A 21,193-nucleotide genomic window follows, 5' to 3' on the forward strand; every position below is an offset into this window, starting at 1 on the left:
TAAGGCACTGTTGTCCGAACTTGGCCACTTTAAGATGAGTGGACTTCAACTCCCAGAATTCCCCAGCCAGCCATGCTGGCTGGGGAATTCTGGGAGTTGAAGTCCACTCATCTTAAAGTGGCCAAGTTTGGACAACACTGCTATAAGGAAACAGATTGCTGAGCAGCTCCAAGTTGTCAGGAGAAGAGGGAAGTGGAGAACACTGTATTGGCTGCTTCAGAATGGAGGGACAATGAATGGCAGAGGTCGGCATCTCCAACTGAGCTATGTCGTGCTCATGGTGTGCACCCAGAACATAGTAAGTTGCACACCCGTGAAAAACAGTTGCTTCTCTTCTCTGAAGAATGGGGTGGTCCCTTGTGGTTCCTTTTGCAACTAAAGAAAAAGAGCAATGCTTTAGCTTTTTAAAACATCTCGCCAGGCAGAAAACATTCTGGAAATTGGAAGACAGGTTTCACCACAGTATCAGTTCTGATAGCCAAGAGCTTAATGGGATTTAAGGCTTAATGAGATTTTTAGCTGTAAGTTCTTAGGTTGTTGCAAGGCCATGTGCCCTTAGATAGACTCTGTACGAATAACAGTTCCCAAGTTGACACTGTACAGCAGTGTCAAGTACAGTAAAAGGAGCTGTTTACAGGGTTGCTCTAACCTGGTCATTTTAATTCAGACATTCAGGAATTCAGGCTCCCTCTGGGGGAATGACTGTGAGGCCAGAGACGCATGCATCGATAATAATTAGTGAGTTTTAATTTTTTTTTTTCAAATTATTTTTCAAGTTAGCAAAAGCTTTTTATGACACCTCTATGAAATCCATCTGGGTTCCATTCATAATGGGTGATGATGAGAAGGTAGATATGCAGAGGAGACAAGAGATTGACTTTGTTACTGATGATTTCTAGCCCCAAAGGAAGGAAATAAACAAAACAAAATGGATCCAACTGGCACAAATGCTATGAGAAAGACAGCATGAGCTGTGCTTGCCAAATGGAAAAAGAGTAAATCAGTGGAAGGAGGATTTGTTTACCACTCTAGAAAGAAATTCAAGTCAGAGAAAGATTTTTAGGGGGTAAAAGGGGATTTATGTTTTTTTTTTTTTTAAATAGCCATGTAGGAGTATCCATTTACAGTGCCTACAATTAATATTGGCTGGTTTTCCATATTTTTTAGTTGTGAACTAAAGTGTGGAAGAGTAAATGACCCTCTCTGAATGCATCCACAGGGAAATTTAAACAAAAGGAAAGTTCGAAGGGGGTGATGGTGGAGGGAAAGAGATAGATTTCTTTTACTTTTTTTCATTTGTGATTAAAAGATGCTTTTTTTGTGGAGACATTCTTGGCAACACGCTATGTTTTTCTTTCCCTCCTCCCCTTTCTTAACTGGGTCTTGTCACCATGTATACCAAAAGGAGAGAGAATGAGAGCAAGAGTGCAGAAGTGTAAGATTTTCTTGACATGTAAAATATTAGCTGCTGCTGTGTAGGGTGGTTTATAAATGTCTGTGGCTGTTTACAGGAACTTGTTAAAGATCAGAACAAGATATGGCCAGTGCTAGAGCTGGGGAGATGAATAATCTTGTGCACAGCGCTGTCCAGGTTTTTGCATGGAGCCTGCTCTCAATTCAGTTAAGAACCTGTTTCAGTAGAGACACAGCTAACAGCATTTTTTTTTTCCTCCGTACAATCTGCATGACCGGGTTCATGCAGCAGCATGGAAAGGCCTTTCTTTTTCACAGAATTTGCTTGCTTATGGGCCCATTCTCATGATTAGCTTCTCACAATGAATAAGAAATAGCTGGCCAGTTATGTAGAGCAGGGTCCCTCAACCTTGGCAACTTTAAGATGGGTGGACTTCAACTCCCAGAATTCCCCAGCTGGCTGGGGAATTCTGGGAGTTGAAGTCCACCTGTCTTAAAGTTGCCAAGGTTGAGGAACCCTGATGTAGAGGACAGCTGAGGCAATGCTGACAAATGACAGAACAGAAAACTTTGTTTGAGCCCTCCATTCTACAAAGGACAGGAAATTTCCAGTATTTATTGCAAATTTACAGTAAACCAACCAGGTTAGGCACCATATACACTGGTTGAATCAATAACTGGACCAAATTCATCGCATAAGTTCCATAGTGAAATGGGAATCTACCTACTGCAGAATTAATTACTGTACAGAATGTATACTAAATGAAATAATGAATGCAATACGGTTAATGAGGGGGCCAGTCCATTATTAGATTAAGCCAGTTCCATACTTTTTCTTCCTGTCCGGATTGAAATACACACATATACACGCTTGGATTTTGCTGCTGTTTTATCTCAAAACAGATATTTCCTAACCTTCTTTACAACTTTCTGCATGCACTTTATTGTACAGGACACGCATTTATAAGAAGTCTCACCTATAATACCCTCATCAGTAGAAAAATTAGTTTTCTGAGTTTTATAGAGTTGTAAATTATTTTACAAAATTTAGAAAAGTACATGCATTTGTTTGGGGAGATGAATCAGTCAGGTTGCTTCAAAATGCAGACCAAATGAAGAGTTCAAGGATTACTTGCTTTGAAAGAATAAATGGAATTCATCAGTGCCTAATATTTTGTTGGCCAACCTGTCCTTCCTGCCCTTCCTGCAACAATCTCCATCTCCCTACTAGTGACTTAGAACATCTTCTTCACCCGAATCAGCCACTGTTGAAGTGATGTAAAGCCTGTTCTCATTACTGCTTATGTGGCGCAATGATGGTTGGGTGACTCTAGAAAATGCTCAAGTCGCTAGTGGGGAAATTACCTACAAATACCATATTTCACAGCATCTTGATATCAGTAATTAAGAGACCTCAATTTTCCTTTTACCCGTTAATTTCTTTATTCACTCATTTAATTATTTATGTGTTTATTTATTGAATTTCTATTCCCCCGCAATCTCACGACTTCTGATGTGTACCACAGAGCAATCCAACTGGACAAACACATTTGATGTGAATGCTGTTTCCCTAAAGCAATTTTATCAGAAAATCCTAACCACAACCTAGATAAGTACTAGGTTGCTATCTTCCTGGAAAGGGCTGGAAGAATCACCTTGTGCTAACAACTGCCTGCTACATCAGGAGGCCACCTGTATCACTTTGCCTATGCTGAGATATTGGAAACCTTCAAATATCAAGCATCCTTGAAGGAAAAAGGCAGGCAAATTTTTCCACCCCCAGGATTGCAGTGACTGTGAGAGTAGGCTTTGAATTCCTGGATCCACACCCATTCATGCCTGCACAGCACTGCTAGAATTTTGTGCATAAGTAGGAATACCTGCGTCCTTCCCAGAGATTGTGCTCAAGATAATTTCTTTTCTACTGCTGTTAACAGCAGTAGAAAGGAAATCAGCAAAAGCTGATCACTGTTTTCAGTTCATCATGGTGATGGCTATGGGAGGAATAAAAATCCCATCAGAAACCCAGATGCAGACAGAGACTGAAGTTTCCCCACTCTAGCTTTAAAACTATACGTTAGTTAATAATTAATGTAAGAATTAGCCAAAAAGTTAAAAAAGACATCTAAAGAGATAGAAAAGCATCTGGAAAATGATGTAGAAAAAACGAAGCTTCTTTTGCATGGGAAGAAAAATTGGGGGGAAAGTGGCAGACAGTGGTATATACCTGCACAATTTTGAATCATTCAACTTTAAATTCAAATATAGACCAGCTAACATATTATATCCCTCTAGAGCAGTGTTTCTCAACTTTGGCAGCTTGAAGATGTGTGGACTTCAACTCCCAGAATTCCCCAGCCAGCTTTGCTGGCTGGAGAATTCTGGAAGTTGAAGTCCTCACATCTTCAAGTTGCTGAGGTTGAGAAACCCTGCTCTAGATCCTTGATGATGCTCCTGCCAACCTGTTCCTGTCTTTGGCAGTCTTGATAAGGCTGCAAAGCTATCTCTACCTGGTGGGATTTGCAGATTCTGCTCTGTGAGAGTTTGGCAGGTCAGAAACTTCAGGACCATGCTAGATAGTAGTGGTAAAAGAACAGAACCTTTGAATGTCTCTGTAGATTGCAACACAAACTTAAGAACTGCGATTCAAAAGGACATTCCCTGATAGCACTCACTGCTGGAAAGCAAAGCTATCCGTTTTTTCTTCAGTTATGCTGGAAAGTCCTCAAAGGAAAATAAACCAGGGTCCTTCTTAATCTTTTATTCAGACACAGTAGGGAATAAAATGCCAGTTCTCCTCCCCACCCCACCCACACGTACCCTTCTTCTCAGCTGAATTAGCTCAACAACTGGCAGCTCTTAAATTTAGACAGCCTTGGGGTAAATGTGAGAATAAGCCGCAAATTAAGCACCCCTTGACAGATGAAAGTTTGCAGAGTGAGAAAGACCAGACTCAACCTTCAGCACAGTGCTGACAAGTGAAGGATTACACCATCTTTGAGAGTGTGAGCCACGTGTTCTAAGTACCTCATCACACGGGAAGGGTACATGGACTAAGATAATCCTCAGCTGCCCTCCCCCATGGCCATGATTTATTACCAGCAACCCTCGGTGCAGTCAAAATATTGAGTGCACGAAACACCCCAAAGTCTTAAGACAGTACAGTATGTCCGTCTGCATAGGAAGTTGGGATCCTCCTAACCCCACACAAGTGTCATAGGGTTTGGCATTTCAAACCAATTGAAAAGTCTACACAAGTTGGGTTATTGGCGTTGATTGTCAGAAGGGCAACAGCTAGAGCCTTTGAGCAATTTAATCATCCTTCTCCTGTAAGGTGTCTACCCATTTAGAATAGTGGCACTGTCAAGGCAGGATTTGGGCTAATATACAGGCCCCATTCATCAGGATGAAGACAGGCCTCCCCCATAAATGCTCTAGAAGAGAAAGTAACACATAATGAAGAGATAATAGAAGTTAATCAATAAGAGCATTGAAAAAGCAATACAGAAATCAAGAGAAATGTGGTTGTACAATTCCACGCAGCATTCCTGTTTATTCATATCATATGAGCTTATGAAAGAAGCTTTGGACACTATTTAGGCAATCTGTTATGTAACAGATCAGTACAAAAACCCAGAGGGTTTTTGATGATGTCAGCTAAATATTTGGTGAAAACAACAACAACAAAAGAACAGTTATGGAAGAAAAAAGGGTTTCTCAAGACAAATGGGAGTATTTATATTTTTGTTCATGAAAGTAATGAGTAAATTCAGTGCCTTACTTGTCAGCAACCAGTTACTCTTCTGTTTGTCAGTGTTGCAAAACAAGGCATTGCAAGAAAATATGATGAGATCCCTGGAAAATTCAACACCAAAATTCGGAAACTTAAAGCAGCACTCGCCAAGCAATGATGTTTTTTTAAATAAAAACTACAGGTCTAGTGAAGATTCAGTAAAAGCAAGTTTTATAATAAGCAAAATGATAGCCAACTCATTGCAACCTTTTGCAGAAGGCCTATTTGTAACACACACACATACACACACACACACACACACACACAAAACAGAGCTTTGATTGCATCATTGTGGCTTCTTTCTGGATTTTTTGCCCATATGCTGCAGATACCTCTGGGCCAGCCAAATTCCACATCCTAATAAGAAGAAACTTTTTGAAGGTATATGTTTATTTACTATACATTGGTCTCCAGGATAACATATATAGCAGATACTGTGAAGAAACAATTGATTTAAATAGGTAAAGACTTCAAAGCACTGTCAACAACTATTACCCCAAGTACATATGCTTCAAGTACTGCACATTCACATTGTACAACATTCATTAGAGATATGGGCTGTAATTTGAAAATAATTGAATCATTAGATTTAATACCAGTGAAACGTATTGTATTGGGTCATGATATATTTCAAGGATTGGAAGAGTACATTGAAAAAGTGGCACCGTAGGAAGAAAGGCAGACCATTTACCGCAGATGGTGCACCATCAGTATGTTCCAAAAACATTGGTCTAGTTGAATGATGAAGAAAAAAACACAATATACTAGGAATCAGCTTCACTAACACACAATGCATTTTGCTCTAAGAAGCCCTGTGGAATAAAAACCTACGCACGGAGAACAGTATAGCTGTAGTTGTAAATCAGTTAATTTTATACTATGCGTAAGGACCGAATCATAGGCAGTTTGCTTCTTTCTAGCAGTGAGTGTGGCTCACTTCGATACCACGAAAAAGTTAGATAGATGAGCCAGGAAAATGTCATGGAACATATTTTGACTTAGAGAGGAGTCACATTCCTTCATGAAAATGAAAAGCAACACGCGAAATCAAATCAAATCTTTATTACGGTCATAAACCAGCAATTTTTTTTTAAACAGGAGTAGCTGATCACCTAAATACGCTGAACTTGAACCTTCAGGGTAGAAGCAGGTGATAACACAAACGTAGGAGTATGTGAAATCATTCAAAATGAAGTTTATTTTGTAGGGAGAATTGCTGATAGATTGCTGATAATTTGGTCTGTTTCCCAACACTGACTTCCTGAACTCAAATCTTTCAAAGAGATATAATTTCTAGAATAGAGAAGCCAGTGGATATACAGTTTAATGATTTTAAAGCACTTGAACCACAATTTCAGGGTTTTTCTATATTATTTGCTATGGAAGTGGCAGTGTCGCAGAACAAATATTGATGGTGTATAAGACCATTTTGAAGGGGATGTATGTAGAGGAATTCCAGATTTCTACAAGTTTCTTTCCTCCGAATATTTAGGGTACTTACTGTAACTGACTGGACTGCTTGACTTTTAATATGACTTGTGCTTTTGGCTCCTAATCTTGTATTGCCTTGTAATGCATTTGTAGGGATTCTACTCCCTCCAGCTGGTTGATAGATAGATAGATAGATAGATAGATAGATAGATAGATAGATAGATAGATAGATAGATAGATAGATAGATGGATAGATGGATGGATGGATGGATGGATGGATGGATGGATGGATGGATGGATGGATGGATGGACGGACGGACGGACAGACACTTACTAGCTAATTACTACTGGGAGAAAAAAAATCCTTGGATACATTCAAGCAGCAATTTCTATAATGCCCAGCTCATATGTCCTTCAGCAGGAAGTTTGGGGACTGCAATGCTAGCAGGTATGGAGGAGGCCTTAGGGAAGACTTAATTCAACATGTAGCCACACAATTCCTTTGTTTGATTCTCCTACAATGACTCCAGTTCCTCTGGAGCATTGGTTCTGATCACTGAGGAGGTCTATCATAAGCTCTCCTTTCTACCTAGCTTTCAGATCCTGAGGAAGTCTCTTCGGTACCCACCTAAGAGACTTCCTCAGGATCTGAAAGCTAGATAGAAAGGAGAGTTTATGATAGACCTGAATAGTTTTATACTGAAGTATAAAAACAGGATAGGATAATTTAAGCCAGTAATTCATAGATTATTTTAGCTTGTTCATGGCAACCCTCTGTAGTTGTCCAAATCTGCAGCCAGGCTTAATCCAAAAGTGATATATTAGTAACATATTCAGCAGCTGTTGTACAGCAGTAACAGACAACTAAGGTACATGTTAATACAGATAGTCCTTGCATAACAACCACAATTGGAACCAGCAACTCCATCACTAAGCAACATGATCCCTAAGTAAAACATCACACGACCACACCGCACTTACAACATCACTTCCGCCATGTTCATTAAGCGAATCACCATGGCTGTTAAGCAAGACATCAAGTGATTGTGACTTGCGATTTTACTGCCAGCTTCTCCATTGACTCTACTTGTCAGAAGCCAGCTGTGAAGTGCGCAAATGGTGAACATGTGGCCGTGGGGCACTGCAATGGTCATAAATGCCCTCTAATTGTGAAGTGCATGAATCCCAATCCCGTTACCGTGGAGACTCTGCAATGGTCAGAAATGTGAGCACTGGTTGTAAAGTTACTTTTTCAGTGCCACTATAACTTTGAATGGTCTCTAAACAGGACAGTCATTAAGCGAGGACTGCCCATACCACAATTGTAACAATAAGCTGCATCACCAGGTTCCCACTTCACATTCTAGCCTCTCAACAATTTTTAGCAACTACTCATGCCAAACATCCTTTCACACATCTTCCCCTACTGAGATATTTCAGAGCTTTTCATTCCAGTCCATTCAAATGATCAAAAAGCTTAGGCTGACATGTAAAATTAGTAAGAAAAAATAGTGAGAAGTTCCATTCCTGCTTTAGAATTGTCCCTTTCTGTTGGGACAGCTACAGATATGGTGTTAAAACGTATTTCTGGTGCTACAAAGCTTTAGGCTTCCCTTTCTAGCTTTGTAAAGAATAATTAGAAACAGAGATATTGGGTTTAATGTCCATTTTTATGAATCTGTCTTGACAGAGATATATCGCTATAGTTATAAAAAATTATCTCCTAGCATTTATACTTTTTTTTTTTCAATCAGGGTCAGTTCATCTTAATTTTTGAGAAACTTCTCAGGTCAACAGTCTAAGCCAAATTGCTTTCTATTCTTCCTGTTACTGAATTCGTTCTCCTGCCACTTCCACACTCATCAGTACATTGGAACAATAAGTACAAAATTAATTACTTTGCCTTGTCATTAGTCAATGTCTCTATTCCAGATTTACCACTAGAGACATGAAAAGCAAGGCTTGCTTTATAATTGAACTATCTTACCTGCAGCAAATGTTCCTAAATTCTGGTGAGATGGAGATGCTTCACATGTAAGCCAAGCTCATGTCCTACGTTTATTGCCTTGCACCTTACTAAAACCAAGCAAAATACACAGAATGAATTCTTGATGTTCAGCCTTCTGTGCGTGTTTAAGATTGTGTGTGTTTGTGTATACACTCACACACACATACTTTTTTTACTTTTTTTTTTTTTTTTGGTATCTTCAAGTCATTCTTAATTTCTGGCCACTGCCTGGATAAATCCATGCAGTCTTCTTGGTAAGGTTTTTGGAAGTGATTTGCTGTTGCCTTCTTCCTAGGGCTGAAAGAGAGTGAGTGGCCCAAGGTCACCCAGATGGTTTTGTGCCTAAGGCAGGACTAGAACTCAAAGTCTCCTGGTTTCTAACTTGGTACCTGTATCCCCTGGCTCTCAGATTTCACTTTACTTTGCTCATTGTATCAGTGTTCACTCAGGAAGCAACACCTAGCTGGTCTTGGCTGATCTAAAAACTAAGCAAGTCAGCCTTGGCTGTTATTTGGAAGGGAGACTATCTCAGAAGACTAAGACTATAGATTAGATTGGGAAGTAAAAATAAAAATATTCATGGAAGAAGGCAATGACAAATGATTCTTGTATTATGTGTTGTCAACCAAATTGTAGATATCAGGAGCTGAGATTGATTAGAAAGAGACTATTTTTGTTGTGGTATCAATCAGGTTCCCAGTAGTATATAAGACTTCTTCCTCTTCAGATAAATAAGTTTGTTTTAATTATAAACACTTTAATCTCTCATTGTTATTCATTTATCAAGTTAATCTCAATGCATTACTTATTGTTGCTTTCTTCATTGCTATTCCTCCTTTGTTTTCTTTACCCTGTATGACTAGCCAGTTTCCCCTGTGATGTAGCCTCAACATGGCCTCATTTCTTGCCTTTCTGAGGGTTGAAGGTTCCAATTAAAAATGGCATCCCCCTCCCCAACAACATCCTGGAATAATAGAATATTTGGGCATGCTAATAGCATCCAGTGGCAGTAATTCAAAGTGGCCACTAAAATCTACTGCTCTCTCCTGGTTTCTCAGGGACAAGGGTTAAGGTTAGGTTGTCCTATACTTCCTAAAGGTCAAGAGAGTTGAATGTATGAGCTTCCTTCTTTTCTTCTAATTAACCCCAACATATTGGGAGTACTTCCTTCACATGTTCATCTTTGTTTCTGTCACCCTTTCTTTCCACTTTCTCAGCCTCCAGTATACATTCCCATTTCTGTCCTTCCTGCTCCTTTACCATCTCCTACTCCCTTCCTTTCTCTATGTTCTCCATGTTCCTTCCAATATTCCTCTCTAGCTTGCTTGTTCTGGCTGTCTACCAAGCTGCTTACTCTCACATAGTTACTCACACACACACACACACACACACACACACACACACACCACTCCTATTGTTCTCTGCAGCTGAGATGGCTAGAGAGTACATGGTTGCTTCCTGCACTCTTCAGTAGACAAAATGCCATCCATGATTGTCCCAGATTGCTCTTTTTCTCTACTGTAAGTTTTCACAAGAGAACATGGATAGATGTATGACAAACACACAGCTCCATATAACCACAGAACATGAGTAGCCAAACATTTTGGGTGGCCAGGCACATTCAGAATTTGGAGAGCAAACAATGGGCTGGGCTCACAAAACAGTGCCTTGAGAGGCTTACCTAATCACAAAAAGTCTGTCATGACCATGACAGAAAAATCTCTACCAGAAATAGAACTACCTAGCCTGCATTGCAAAAATCCAGACCCCATCAGATGGCAGCAAAGAGATACAAATATTCTAAATCTTTGCAGCATCTTGGTGTTTTCAGCCCAAATCTGGTAGCCCTACAAGAAATCAAACCAAAGCAACTGTATCTTGCCAATCCTTCTAGCTCTTAGATGCTGTATACCACCCTATCTTATCTTGGTGTCCCCCCACCCCAGGCAAATGGGAATTTTTCCAAAATGCTGGGCTGCATGGGCATTTTCTATGAATTCTTATATGTGGCCAGACACATTCTAATGCTGACTGTGTTTTGCTTTCCCACGTTACCTTCCCCTTTCTGTATTTTTTGGTATATATACCACCAAAAGAATCATGCACCTCACCACCCATCACATTTTCAGTCATACAGCATAATAACAATCCCAGAAGGATAAAGTGAGGAATACTTCTAATAGACTGGTATTTCTAGCTTACATATTCCTATGCTAAATATTGTTCTACCCAATCTTTTCAATCCATCATCCTCTAAGCCCTCAACCAGGTTTGCATTTAAAGTAATGGTGGATGATATAAATCTAGAACATCAAAGAACAGCATGCCAATGACCATTCCTTTTCTTACAAGTTCTTTGACATGATTTCACTGTGGAAAAACTACCAAATTATCTGTTATGAATGGAGACCTACTATGAAATTATGCGATGTGCCAATAAAATATGTTAAAGCTTTACTGATTCCAAAGAGCAGGGCTACATGGGCAGCCTCTTAAAAGAAATCAGTCCTGCCTACACGATTGATGGACAAACTATGAACATACAAGACCACATAACTATGCCTTGTCCTATGTCAGATTGTTAAGAACTTGGTATTCTCTCCAGGAAATGAATAAGTTTATGAAGCAGCTGTTCCATCTACTAAGTTTTAAAAAAACAATAATGCTGGTTGTAAACTATAGATTGCGGCTTTCTATTTTTGAGAGGCATGATCTCCTTCAAATTAACATGTTTCTGTTTTAATGAGATAGTCTTCTAACTGATGTGGTGCATCTGAGAATCAAAGGACCACATGAATCAATATGTGCAGGTTTGGATCAGAGAAAAGACATGTGAAATTGATAATTGTTTTTAATGTTGGTCATCATTATGGAAACATGCTGTCTTGGAAAACAAAGCCAATATTCTCCCTGTCCCACACCCTGACCCCCACCTCCAACTACACCATACTTATCAGTGAATTGCTTTTTGCAAATGTAAATTGCAGAGCTTAAGGTGCTGATCAGAACAGGGACCAGAGTACCAGGAGCCTTGACTTAATTTATTCTGACTTAAAATAAAAGACTTCACTGCTACTTACACATTTAAAGAAGTAGTTCAACCTTCAGCACTCAATGAAGATTGAATCAAAAATATAAAGGGAAAGATGACAGTTATTTAAATGTATTTTATAATTCCTCAAGGAGGCAGGCAGTGGACCAACATATATGAATTGTTTTAAAATAATAGATCAAACACATATTTATGCATATTTACACACTCAGAGGGCAGCGGAACAAACTACTGGCAGTGTTTTGTTTTTGTTTTATATCAGAATTTTTTTCTATTCAAAAAGCTTTAAGAGAATGATTTTTACCTTTCTAATAGTAGAAGGTTTTCAGTCAGTGGAGGGGGTCCATCTGGAAGAACTGCCAAGAACCCTATCTTGCTCCTAGTCTTCATTAAGGTTAGCTATTCTTTCACAGCTTGTATTCTGCCATCAGTTTCACTAAAGAAGGGACTGCTCCGATCATTTCCTCTGAATATCCAAGCCTACAGTGGGCTCTTGACAAACGTACTGATCAACCAGGGCCTTATGCCATTGTTCATCATCATCTTTGTCTAGTTTACTGTGTATGCTCAGATGTGCCAATTTTAAACACCTACTGTATTTCCAGCAGCCTGTCACACAGTTCACCCTTTACCATCCATCCATATCCACAAATAGGCCCAAAATGGCACTATTACTATCAGGATGCTAAAGAAATATCCAGGTCACATCTGGCAAATGGAATAGGAGAAGATGAAACAGTATCTGCCACACACACTGCTCCCTCTTCCCTTGCCACTACCCTGGAAACAGAGTAGGCTTTCTAGATATGCTTGGACTTCAAGTCTCATCATTCCCAACCAGCTTGGCCTGTTGGAGAAGCCTGGTCTACATAGGGTGACAGCAGCAGCTACCTGGTGTTCATACTAGAGTCCTAACTCTACCCTAGTGGTGTTGGGAATGAATCTGGGGCCTTTTGCAGTACTGTGCTTTAATACTGAACCTCACAACATCATTAGATTTCCCAAACTACTTTTCATGAGATTTAATCATAGAAAGTGAATCATTTGCACAGAATATGGTGTGTCTGTTTCCAAAGAGATCCAGTCTCTCCAGTTTGTATCCAGCTTGCGATCCTGAAACAATCCATACGTGAAATGTTCGTTTGCTGACAAGCTATTGCCATTAGATTATTCACAGTAGAATTATGTTGCTAAATGTATCCTTTTTTGTAGCTTCTTTTTAGCAATTACTCTTAAACATGGTTTCATTTGGCCAGTGTACTGGAGGGAAAGGGGGAAATCAATATTATTGCTGTATCACCAAAGAACCTATTGGCTTTACTGTTCTTGAACTGTGCAATGTATCACATATGCTCTTAAACCCCTAGTGATCTTGTTGGACAGTTTAGTTGCTGCAATTATTCTATCTGTAAAAACTAATTATTCAAATTCTGCTGTGTGTTCTGGCACTTTGAAGGCTACTTGTTATTATAGGACCCTTGATGGATCGTAAGCATGCCATTCCTTAGGGCAGTGTTTCTTAAACTTTTTTCTCCCAGGACCTCTTCCCACTTTTAAAAATTATGAAGGACCCCAAAAGATCCTGTATGGCTTATATTCATCAATATTTATCTTATTACAAATTAAAATTGATGCATCCACTGGCAGTTCTCATGATTGTTTGATGGGATCCTAATATTGTATTATTTTCCAACATAGGCTGGCAAATCATTTTGATTTTGCTGACCCCTGGGAGGGTCTTGGGGGACCCCCAGGGGTCCTAGGGCCACACTTTAAGAAACACTGCCATAAGGGAATCCTAAACTAGGGTTTCCATATCTGGGCAGCATAAATCTGAGCAGCCACTAGATGGCAGCAAAGAGACCAACAGGGTTACTCTCCTGGAATTTGTTAAAATGGGTGAAAACAATTGTAAAATTTGCACCCATGACAGCGTTTTCCTGGTTCCCAGATTCACTCAAGCTGATGAAGATATATTGAACTATCAATAGTATTTAATATGTTCTGTTTTATATCAGACTTATTTGTTTTATATACAGTAAGACTACTGTTAACTTATTACTGACAGAAGGATGGAGCTCAAATTTCCAACTATTGTGCACTGTCCTGAAAAATTTAACTCTCGTGTCAACTGATTAGAAATTGCATCAAGGATCAGAAGCATGTGTGTGTGTATGTTTCTATATACACATACACAAATATATAAAATACAACCTTTCTAAATGACATACGCAGATATTTAGTGGAATTTCCCCTTCCTTATTTTACTAACCCAGTTTAGACAACGGATGTCTCATTTCTTTATCAGCATATACAATCAACTGATTTGTAAGAGGAAACATCCACGTTCAGTGATGAATGTAAATCTAGACAGCAATGGTAGCTCTGCTTTTTGCTCTAGACATTTTCCACTTTGACAACCTACGAGGGAGCATATAAAAACAGCAAAGGAAATGCAAGACATCTGTAACAGACCCAGTGAACATGCTATTGATTTGTTTCCCTTGCTGGTGTGGTCCTGGTATTAGATCCTGCTTTCTCTAGAGAAATGAGTCAAATAAACAAGTCCGGTAGAGAACATGAAATTCCGCTTCCATTCATCTTCTTAATTTTGCAAGCGCCACATTCTGCAAACCCCATGCCAGCGCAGCTCTTGGATCAGGCCTGGAATTCTTCTGGATCCTTAAGGGACGAGATACTAGAGCTGGCCAAGAATCTAAGTGGAAACCGATGACAGCAACTGACATTAATCAGCTCCACAGTATGTTCTGCCCAGCAGGTTTCTTCCAATAAATCAAAGCCCTTGAATTCTAAAGGGCATTTAACCATTAGACAGCAACCGTTCTTTGTGGCCTGGAGCTGATACAAATGATTAATCTATGATTTAATTTAAAAATACAACCAGTCTTTTTATACATGCCGACATGTGTATTGTGTATTGAAGCATACACACACAAACAGCCAATTTTTTTCTGCTTGCAAAAATGACAGGAAAGGAAAGGAAAGGCTAGCCATACATGTGGCTTTCAAAAAAAAAAAACTTTCTATGAATTTTCGCCTTGGTTGGAGCCGTAAAGAGTGTTTTCTGTTTTGAAGCATGTTTTCTTTCTAGAGGGGAATAAAGGTGTGCTCCTTTTTACACTGTCGTTTTCTGTAGTGAATGATGCTATTGCAGAAGGAGAAGGAGATGGAACATCACGATGTGCTGAAGTTAGGGGAAAGCAATGGTTATGGGAAGGATCATTCCATCTAATACAGGCTTTTAATGCTGTATTATGTACAGATCAGTGAGATCATTGGGCTTCTATGTCAGTGCTACCTCAACACAGTCACACTAATGGTGCTATCATACAATAAATATTGGGAAGGACACCTAACAGGTTGTTTTTAGAGGTCGAGTATTTGAAAAGCATTTTTCTTTCACTAACCAGGCTGGGTTCTTCAACTGCAATTTAACACTGGCAGCTAATAAGGTTACTAATTTATTTATTTAGATTCGGGAGCCACTGACCTCCTAGGCAACTGTCGGTGATTTACATCCAAGGACAAGAAACAATAAAACAGAGCAAAGAACTGTATACACCTGGAAAAAACACAACACCTCAGAGAAGGCACACTGCCTAGATCCGATAGATGACATTGCTCGATTGAGGGGGCTTGTAACGTGCCCACCCTGCCTGTTCTGAGTGAGCTGGCAGAAACTGTTGGCCACAGGCAGTCCCTCAAATATGCTAGGCTTACAGGTGATAATCAGCATCTTGTATTAAACTCTGAAGCCAACTGGTACCCAGTGCATCTCACAAAGCAGTGGTGGCACATGGGTATATTGTGGTGTATCCGTCATTGCCTGCACCGCGGTACTCTGGATCAGCTGTGGTTTCCAAAGGGTCTTCAAGGGCAGCCCTACCTACAGCACCTTGCAGTATCCACTAGTCAGGAAAGGCCCTTGGACAGGGGAACTCATGGTTTTGTGCCCTCTCCCAATGCCCCTGTTGGTCATTGTTTGATGAATCACAGCAGACCAAATGCTGCTAATAACAAAGGCATCTGTTGCAATCATGTAGGCAGAGAGTGGTCACTCTTGCATGCAGTCAGGCAGAAAGACCAGGTAAAAAGAACAGCACTCCTAATAACAAATCTTATGTCCCAAAGAAGCTAGAAAGAGGCTCACATAGTAGGAGCCAAGGGCAAGACCTCTCCTCCCCAATCATCACCAACTGGAATTGACCCTGAAGAAAGGACGCAAACAAGCCCAGCACCATGCTGCCCACCCCCAATCCCCTGAGCCAATCCAGAAGGATACATGGGTGATAGTATTGAAAACCACTGAGAGGTCAAGTAGGGCAAGGATGGATGCACAACTTCCATCCCGCCCACGCCAGAGATAATCCAAAAATGTGACCAATGCTGTTTCTGTCCCATATCCAGGTCTGAATCCTGACTGAAAAGGATCCAGATAATCTGCTTCATCCAAGGCCCTCTGAAGCTGCTGTGCAGCCACTTTCTCAACCACCTTACCCAAAAAAGGAGGTTAGATACTGGATGAAAGTTGTCCAGTATGGTGAGATCCAGTGATGGCTTCTTGAAGAGGAGGTGCACTAAAGCCTCTTTAAGAGGCAAAGGAACAACTCCCTCCCTCACAGAAGAATTAACCACCACTAGAGCCCTTTCACAAGACACCCCCTGGGCTTCTTTCACAAGCCAGGAGGTACATGGATCTAGGGAGCAGGTAGCTGAGCTCACAGTTCGAAGGACCCTGTCCACTTCCTCAGGTTCAACAGATTCAAGCAGTTCCCAGATAACTTGGCAAGACTCCACCCCAGGCATCTCCTCTGGATAATTCTTTTTCCTTTTTATTTGCAAGCTTCTCTAACACTCCAACCCCAAGCTACTCTGGAGAATCAGGAAACCCTAGAGAACAGTATAGGATGTGTCACATAGTTGTTGCAGAGGAAATCTGGAAACAATGTCTTGCTTGTCCTCTAGTCAGAGCAGTCTGGCAGTTGAGGCAGGTATACATTGGATAAAATAAATAAAGAATGAGAATGAGTCCTTTCTTTTACAGTAAACCAACCTTGTATCAAACCCATCATCAAAACAATCTATAGTTATAGCATGCTTTCATACCTGCATATTTAATTATGTATTTTTAAGCCAGAGTTTCTCAACCTGCAATTTCTATAAAAGTGGACTTCTGAGCCTGAATCTGAGCCAATTAGCATAATATTTAATGATCATACTGAAAAGGACAGGTGGTTCAGCCAACCAATTTTGTGGCCAAGCCTTGATTATCTTTTTCAAGCAGCCTACAATGAGATCATCTGATCATATAAGTCATAAATATGGATCACAAGAGAATTCCAACATTTAATCATAGGGCACAAATAATCTTTTTGCCTCACATCCTCTTATAAACTTAAAAAGAAAGAATTAAAGAACTGCAGGCCAACCACCTTCTTAAAATGTTGAAAAGATGGTTGGACAGCAGCTGCAGAGAACCCTGGAGGAAGTGGATTGTCTAGACCTGTTTCAGGCCAATTTCCAGCCAGGATTCAGTATGGAGACAGCACTGATCATCTTGGCCTGTAACATTTGACAGAACCAGGATAAGAGTGCATACATCATTGTGCTCCTTAATCTCTCAGTGCCTTTCAATACCATTGATCATGGTGTCCTTCTGGAACAGCTGCAAGGGTTGGGAATTAGGGACACCATTTTACAGTGGTTCTCTTTCTTCATTTATGGCAGGTTCCAGTCGGTTTTGGTGGAGGGAGAGGTTACTCCCTAGGCCCTCCTTTGTGGGATGCAACAAGATTTGACCCTTTCTCCCTTCCTGTTTAACATCTACATGAAATGCTGGGTGAGGTTATCTGCCAATTGGGGTTTGGTATCATTATTATGTTGATGATAACCAGTTATATCTGTCAGTCCTGAGCCAGACAAGCAATGCTGTTGAGGTCCTGTCCCAGTGGCTGGAGGTTGTGTGGGTCTGGATGGGGCAAAACCAACTCCCAACTTAATCTTACTAAGACTGAATGGCTGTGGGTATCAGGACACCCAAAGCTGAGGATTGTCCATCTTTAATCTTGAATGGGCTGCCCTTCCCCATTCAAGAATAGTGCACAATCTGAGGGGGGGTTCTTCTTGGACTCACAACTCCTGTTGTGATCCAGATGACAGAAGTGGCCAAGAAAGCCTTTCCACAGCTCCATTGTGTGCTCCAGTTGCACCCATCCTGGATCAAGAGGCCCTTCAGACAGTCACTCATGCCCTAGTCACCTCACAGATTAACTACTACAATGAGTATAAGAGCCTCTGCATGAGGCTGTCCTTGAAGACCACCTAGAAGCTTCAACTGGTGTAGTATGCAGAAGCATGGAAGTGATAGACTTGCCTTGGTATGTCATATGACAACTCTCCTTCACAAGCTGCACTGGTTGCTGGTGTGCTTCCAGGTGCAATTCAAGGTGTTGGTTATCATGTATAAAGCCTTACATGGGATAGGGTCTGGTTATTTGAAGGGCTCCCTGTCTCCCATGGTTTCTGCCTAGCTAGTACAAGTCAACAAAGTTGGCATACCTGCAGTCCCTTTATTTAAACAGCACCATCTTACAGGACCCAGGAAGTATGCCTTTTCTTGTCATGGCGCCTGCCCTCTGGAATGAGATGCCCCCTGAGATCTGGTGGCTCCCACTCCAATGGTGCTACAGAAGGTGTTAAAGACCTGGCTCTTCTCTCAGGCCTTGGGTTAGCATAGCCTCGACCTCTTTATTGGATGAATCTTTGTACATGCTATATATTGAAAGTTCAGATGCCATCTTGGTTATTTATACTATATTGTGTTTTTATTTTGTTTTTTGTTTGATATTTTCATCCACCCAGAGTTGTTTCAGAGCTGGGTGGTACCTAAATTTAATGATGAGTAGAGTAGAATAGAATATAGAATATAGAATATAGAATATTGAATATTGAATACAGAATATAGAAAATGCAATGCAATGCAATATTGAAGTTGTAAAAAATAAAGGGATATTTTATACTAGAATTTGCAGGTGTCAGTTCAGAAAGCAAATAGTATCCAGATATGGATTGGTGTACCAGATAAAACTTCTAACCTTTGCTAGGCCATTTTGCATAAGAGCTCCTTATAACACTAGCTATTGTTAATGCATTATTGAGATTCCATGCTTAGTCTAATGTTAACTATGTCAGAATACCAAAATCACAGAGAAAATGCCCTTAAAATATATATTCATATGTGCAGAATGCCTTTTGCAACATTGCTGATCCTGAGGCAATTCATATAAAAACTGAGGCTGAACATAACATCCTATTTACCCATTACTTTGTCATATTCTACAGTAAAAAAGAGAAGGAAAAAAAATCTCTGACTGAATTATATAAATAGGTCCAGGTTTGATTAATAATGGCTGGAGCCATCAAAGACAGGGAACAAGTGAAGTTTCTTTCCAGTGGTGTCCCAAGTGCACCCTTTAACATTCCTCCACTAAAGGCAATAGCCACCATTTATTTCAGAAAAGAAAAGCAAAATCTGATATTAGCACAAAAATGCCATTGCTTCCAATAGTGGAGGGCCAATCACTACTGAGTAAGAAAAATAAAGAAATGGAATTGGAATTTGATTTAACCTGTCATCCCTTCCACAAGGCAAACAATTTGTGAATATATATGCATATAACAGCAAGAAAAGTGGAATAGTAATAAAATATATCCTGATTACAAATCCACTGCAATTATGTTAATTAAACATGACTATCCATTCATTGCATTCTGAGGGGAAGTACACTGTATCTATCTCCCAAGAGATGGGATGTGGACAACAGCATGCTGGTTTGGAAGGCAAGACATCCTGGTTTGCACAGAATAATATGAACATGCTGGAGGTAAAACAGCTTTACTGACCACAATGTATCAGAACTGACCAGTAATATCCTATGAGCAGAAAATGCTACATGTGGCACAGATACAACTAAGGCACGCAGCCCTCTCTATTTTACTGAAAATTATTAGGTGAAATTTATTACTAAAATTACTAAATTTTAATTAATTTAATTAATTAATTTATTTTATTTTATTATTATTTTATTTATTTTATATTGTTATAACATATTATATATAATATAAAATGTTATTATTTAATTAATTAATTTTAATCAATTAATTAAAATTACTAAAAATCATTCTGTGAAAAGCATCAACTGAAAAGCAATGATGAACAATGGAGGTCTATATCTATAGTGACAAGGATGTCATAGAAGACTGTGACCTGGCATTTAAGAGGGGCAATTGGTAAAAAGCATGAATGAACATAGTGAAGAAAGGAAATTAAATATGCTGTGCGTCTGTGAAACTAAGAGAAGGTGCTCTGATCTTGTGGAGTACAGTTGATGAATATATGCAGGAAAGTGAAAATGTAGGTTTCATTATAAAGAAAAAGGCTAAAATGTATGTCAGAAAGCATGGTCATTTATTGTATGTTTGTTGAGGAATAGAAAGCCTATAAAAAGTGAATAGGCTTGAATTATGAAATGCTTTATTGAAGCTTTGTTGCTAAATATGATAAGGATGTTATATCATGGAAGTAAAGCACATAGGAGGATAAATGGCATGCTTAACAAGTGGTTCATCCTTGAGCAGTGAGTAAGACAAAGATATAAAATGTTCCTTTGGTTTTTTAATGTATTTTATAGATAAATGTATAAGAAATTCTGTGCTGTTAGAGGTTTGTTGATTGGGGAGGTAAACATATGTGCCTTTTGTATGCAGATGATGCCATGTTGTTGGCTAAATTATTTGCACCAAATGTCAGATAGATTTCATGATGCAACAAGTAGTATGAAAATTAATTTAAAGATAGTATAGTTGTGTTTGACAGGTAAAATGGAATGAATGACAGAAAAAAACAGAGCAAGTATGTGAATTTGTGTACTTTGTTTACTAAAGATGGAGAAGTGGATGGAAAAATTTAAAGCATGCAAATGCTGGTAGAAAGGTGGTGGATAATCTCTTGTGAGTAATTAATGTCACAAAAGAAGCAGAAATGGCTGTATATAACAGCGTGTTTCTGGCAACTTTGTTGTATGGAAGTCAGAGTTGGGTAGTTGGGAAAAAGCATGTTGAATGCAGTGGGAATGGTATACTGAAGAAATATAGGTGGTAAAACAAGAAGTGACAGGGCTAAGAATTAATGTGGGCTGAAAACAAAAGCGAGTCACCAATATGAAAGGAATACATTGGAGTGTTTGACCATAGAGGGAGAATGAATGACCATAAAATCACAAAACCAGCATGTGAAGGAACAAGGAATGAGTTGAGAGAAAGGTGAAGACTGAGACAGTTGTGGTTGGACAGAGCTGAGATCTTCAAGAACAGAGAGATGAGAAGTTTAAAGAATAAAAGGCAATGTATGACGTGGTATAGGGCTGTGGCAGGAGCAAACATAGAATGGCATGGAAAGTTATAGTGAATGGTATTG

At 39.6% G+C, this 21,193-nt stretch overlaps 1 long non-coding RNA gene across 1 annotated transcript in view; it reads right to left on the reverse strand.

Moving 5' to 3' along the window:
* Positions 1 to 145: 145 nt before the first annotated feature.
* LOC148217002 (uncharacterized) overlaps positions 146 to 21,193 on the reverse strand; it is a 59,468-nt gene continuing 38,420 nt past the window's right edge. The window contains exon 5 of the long non-coding RNA XR_015797817.1: positions 146 to 375. This is a non-coding gene — a long non-coding RNA (uncharacterized LOC148217002). The remainder of the gene's footprint in view (positions 376 to 21,193) is intronic.

This window comes from Python bivittatus, unplaced genomic scaffold (genome assembly GCF_059951505.1).
Source record: "Python bivittatus isolate LINGU-HERP-01145 unplaced genomic scaffold, Pbiv_v1 ctg000020_np1212, whole genome shotgun sequence".
Taxonomy (NCBI): Eukaryota; Metazoa; Chordata; class Lepidosauria; order Squamata; family Pythonidae; genus Python; species Python bivittatus.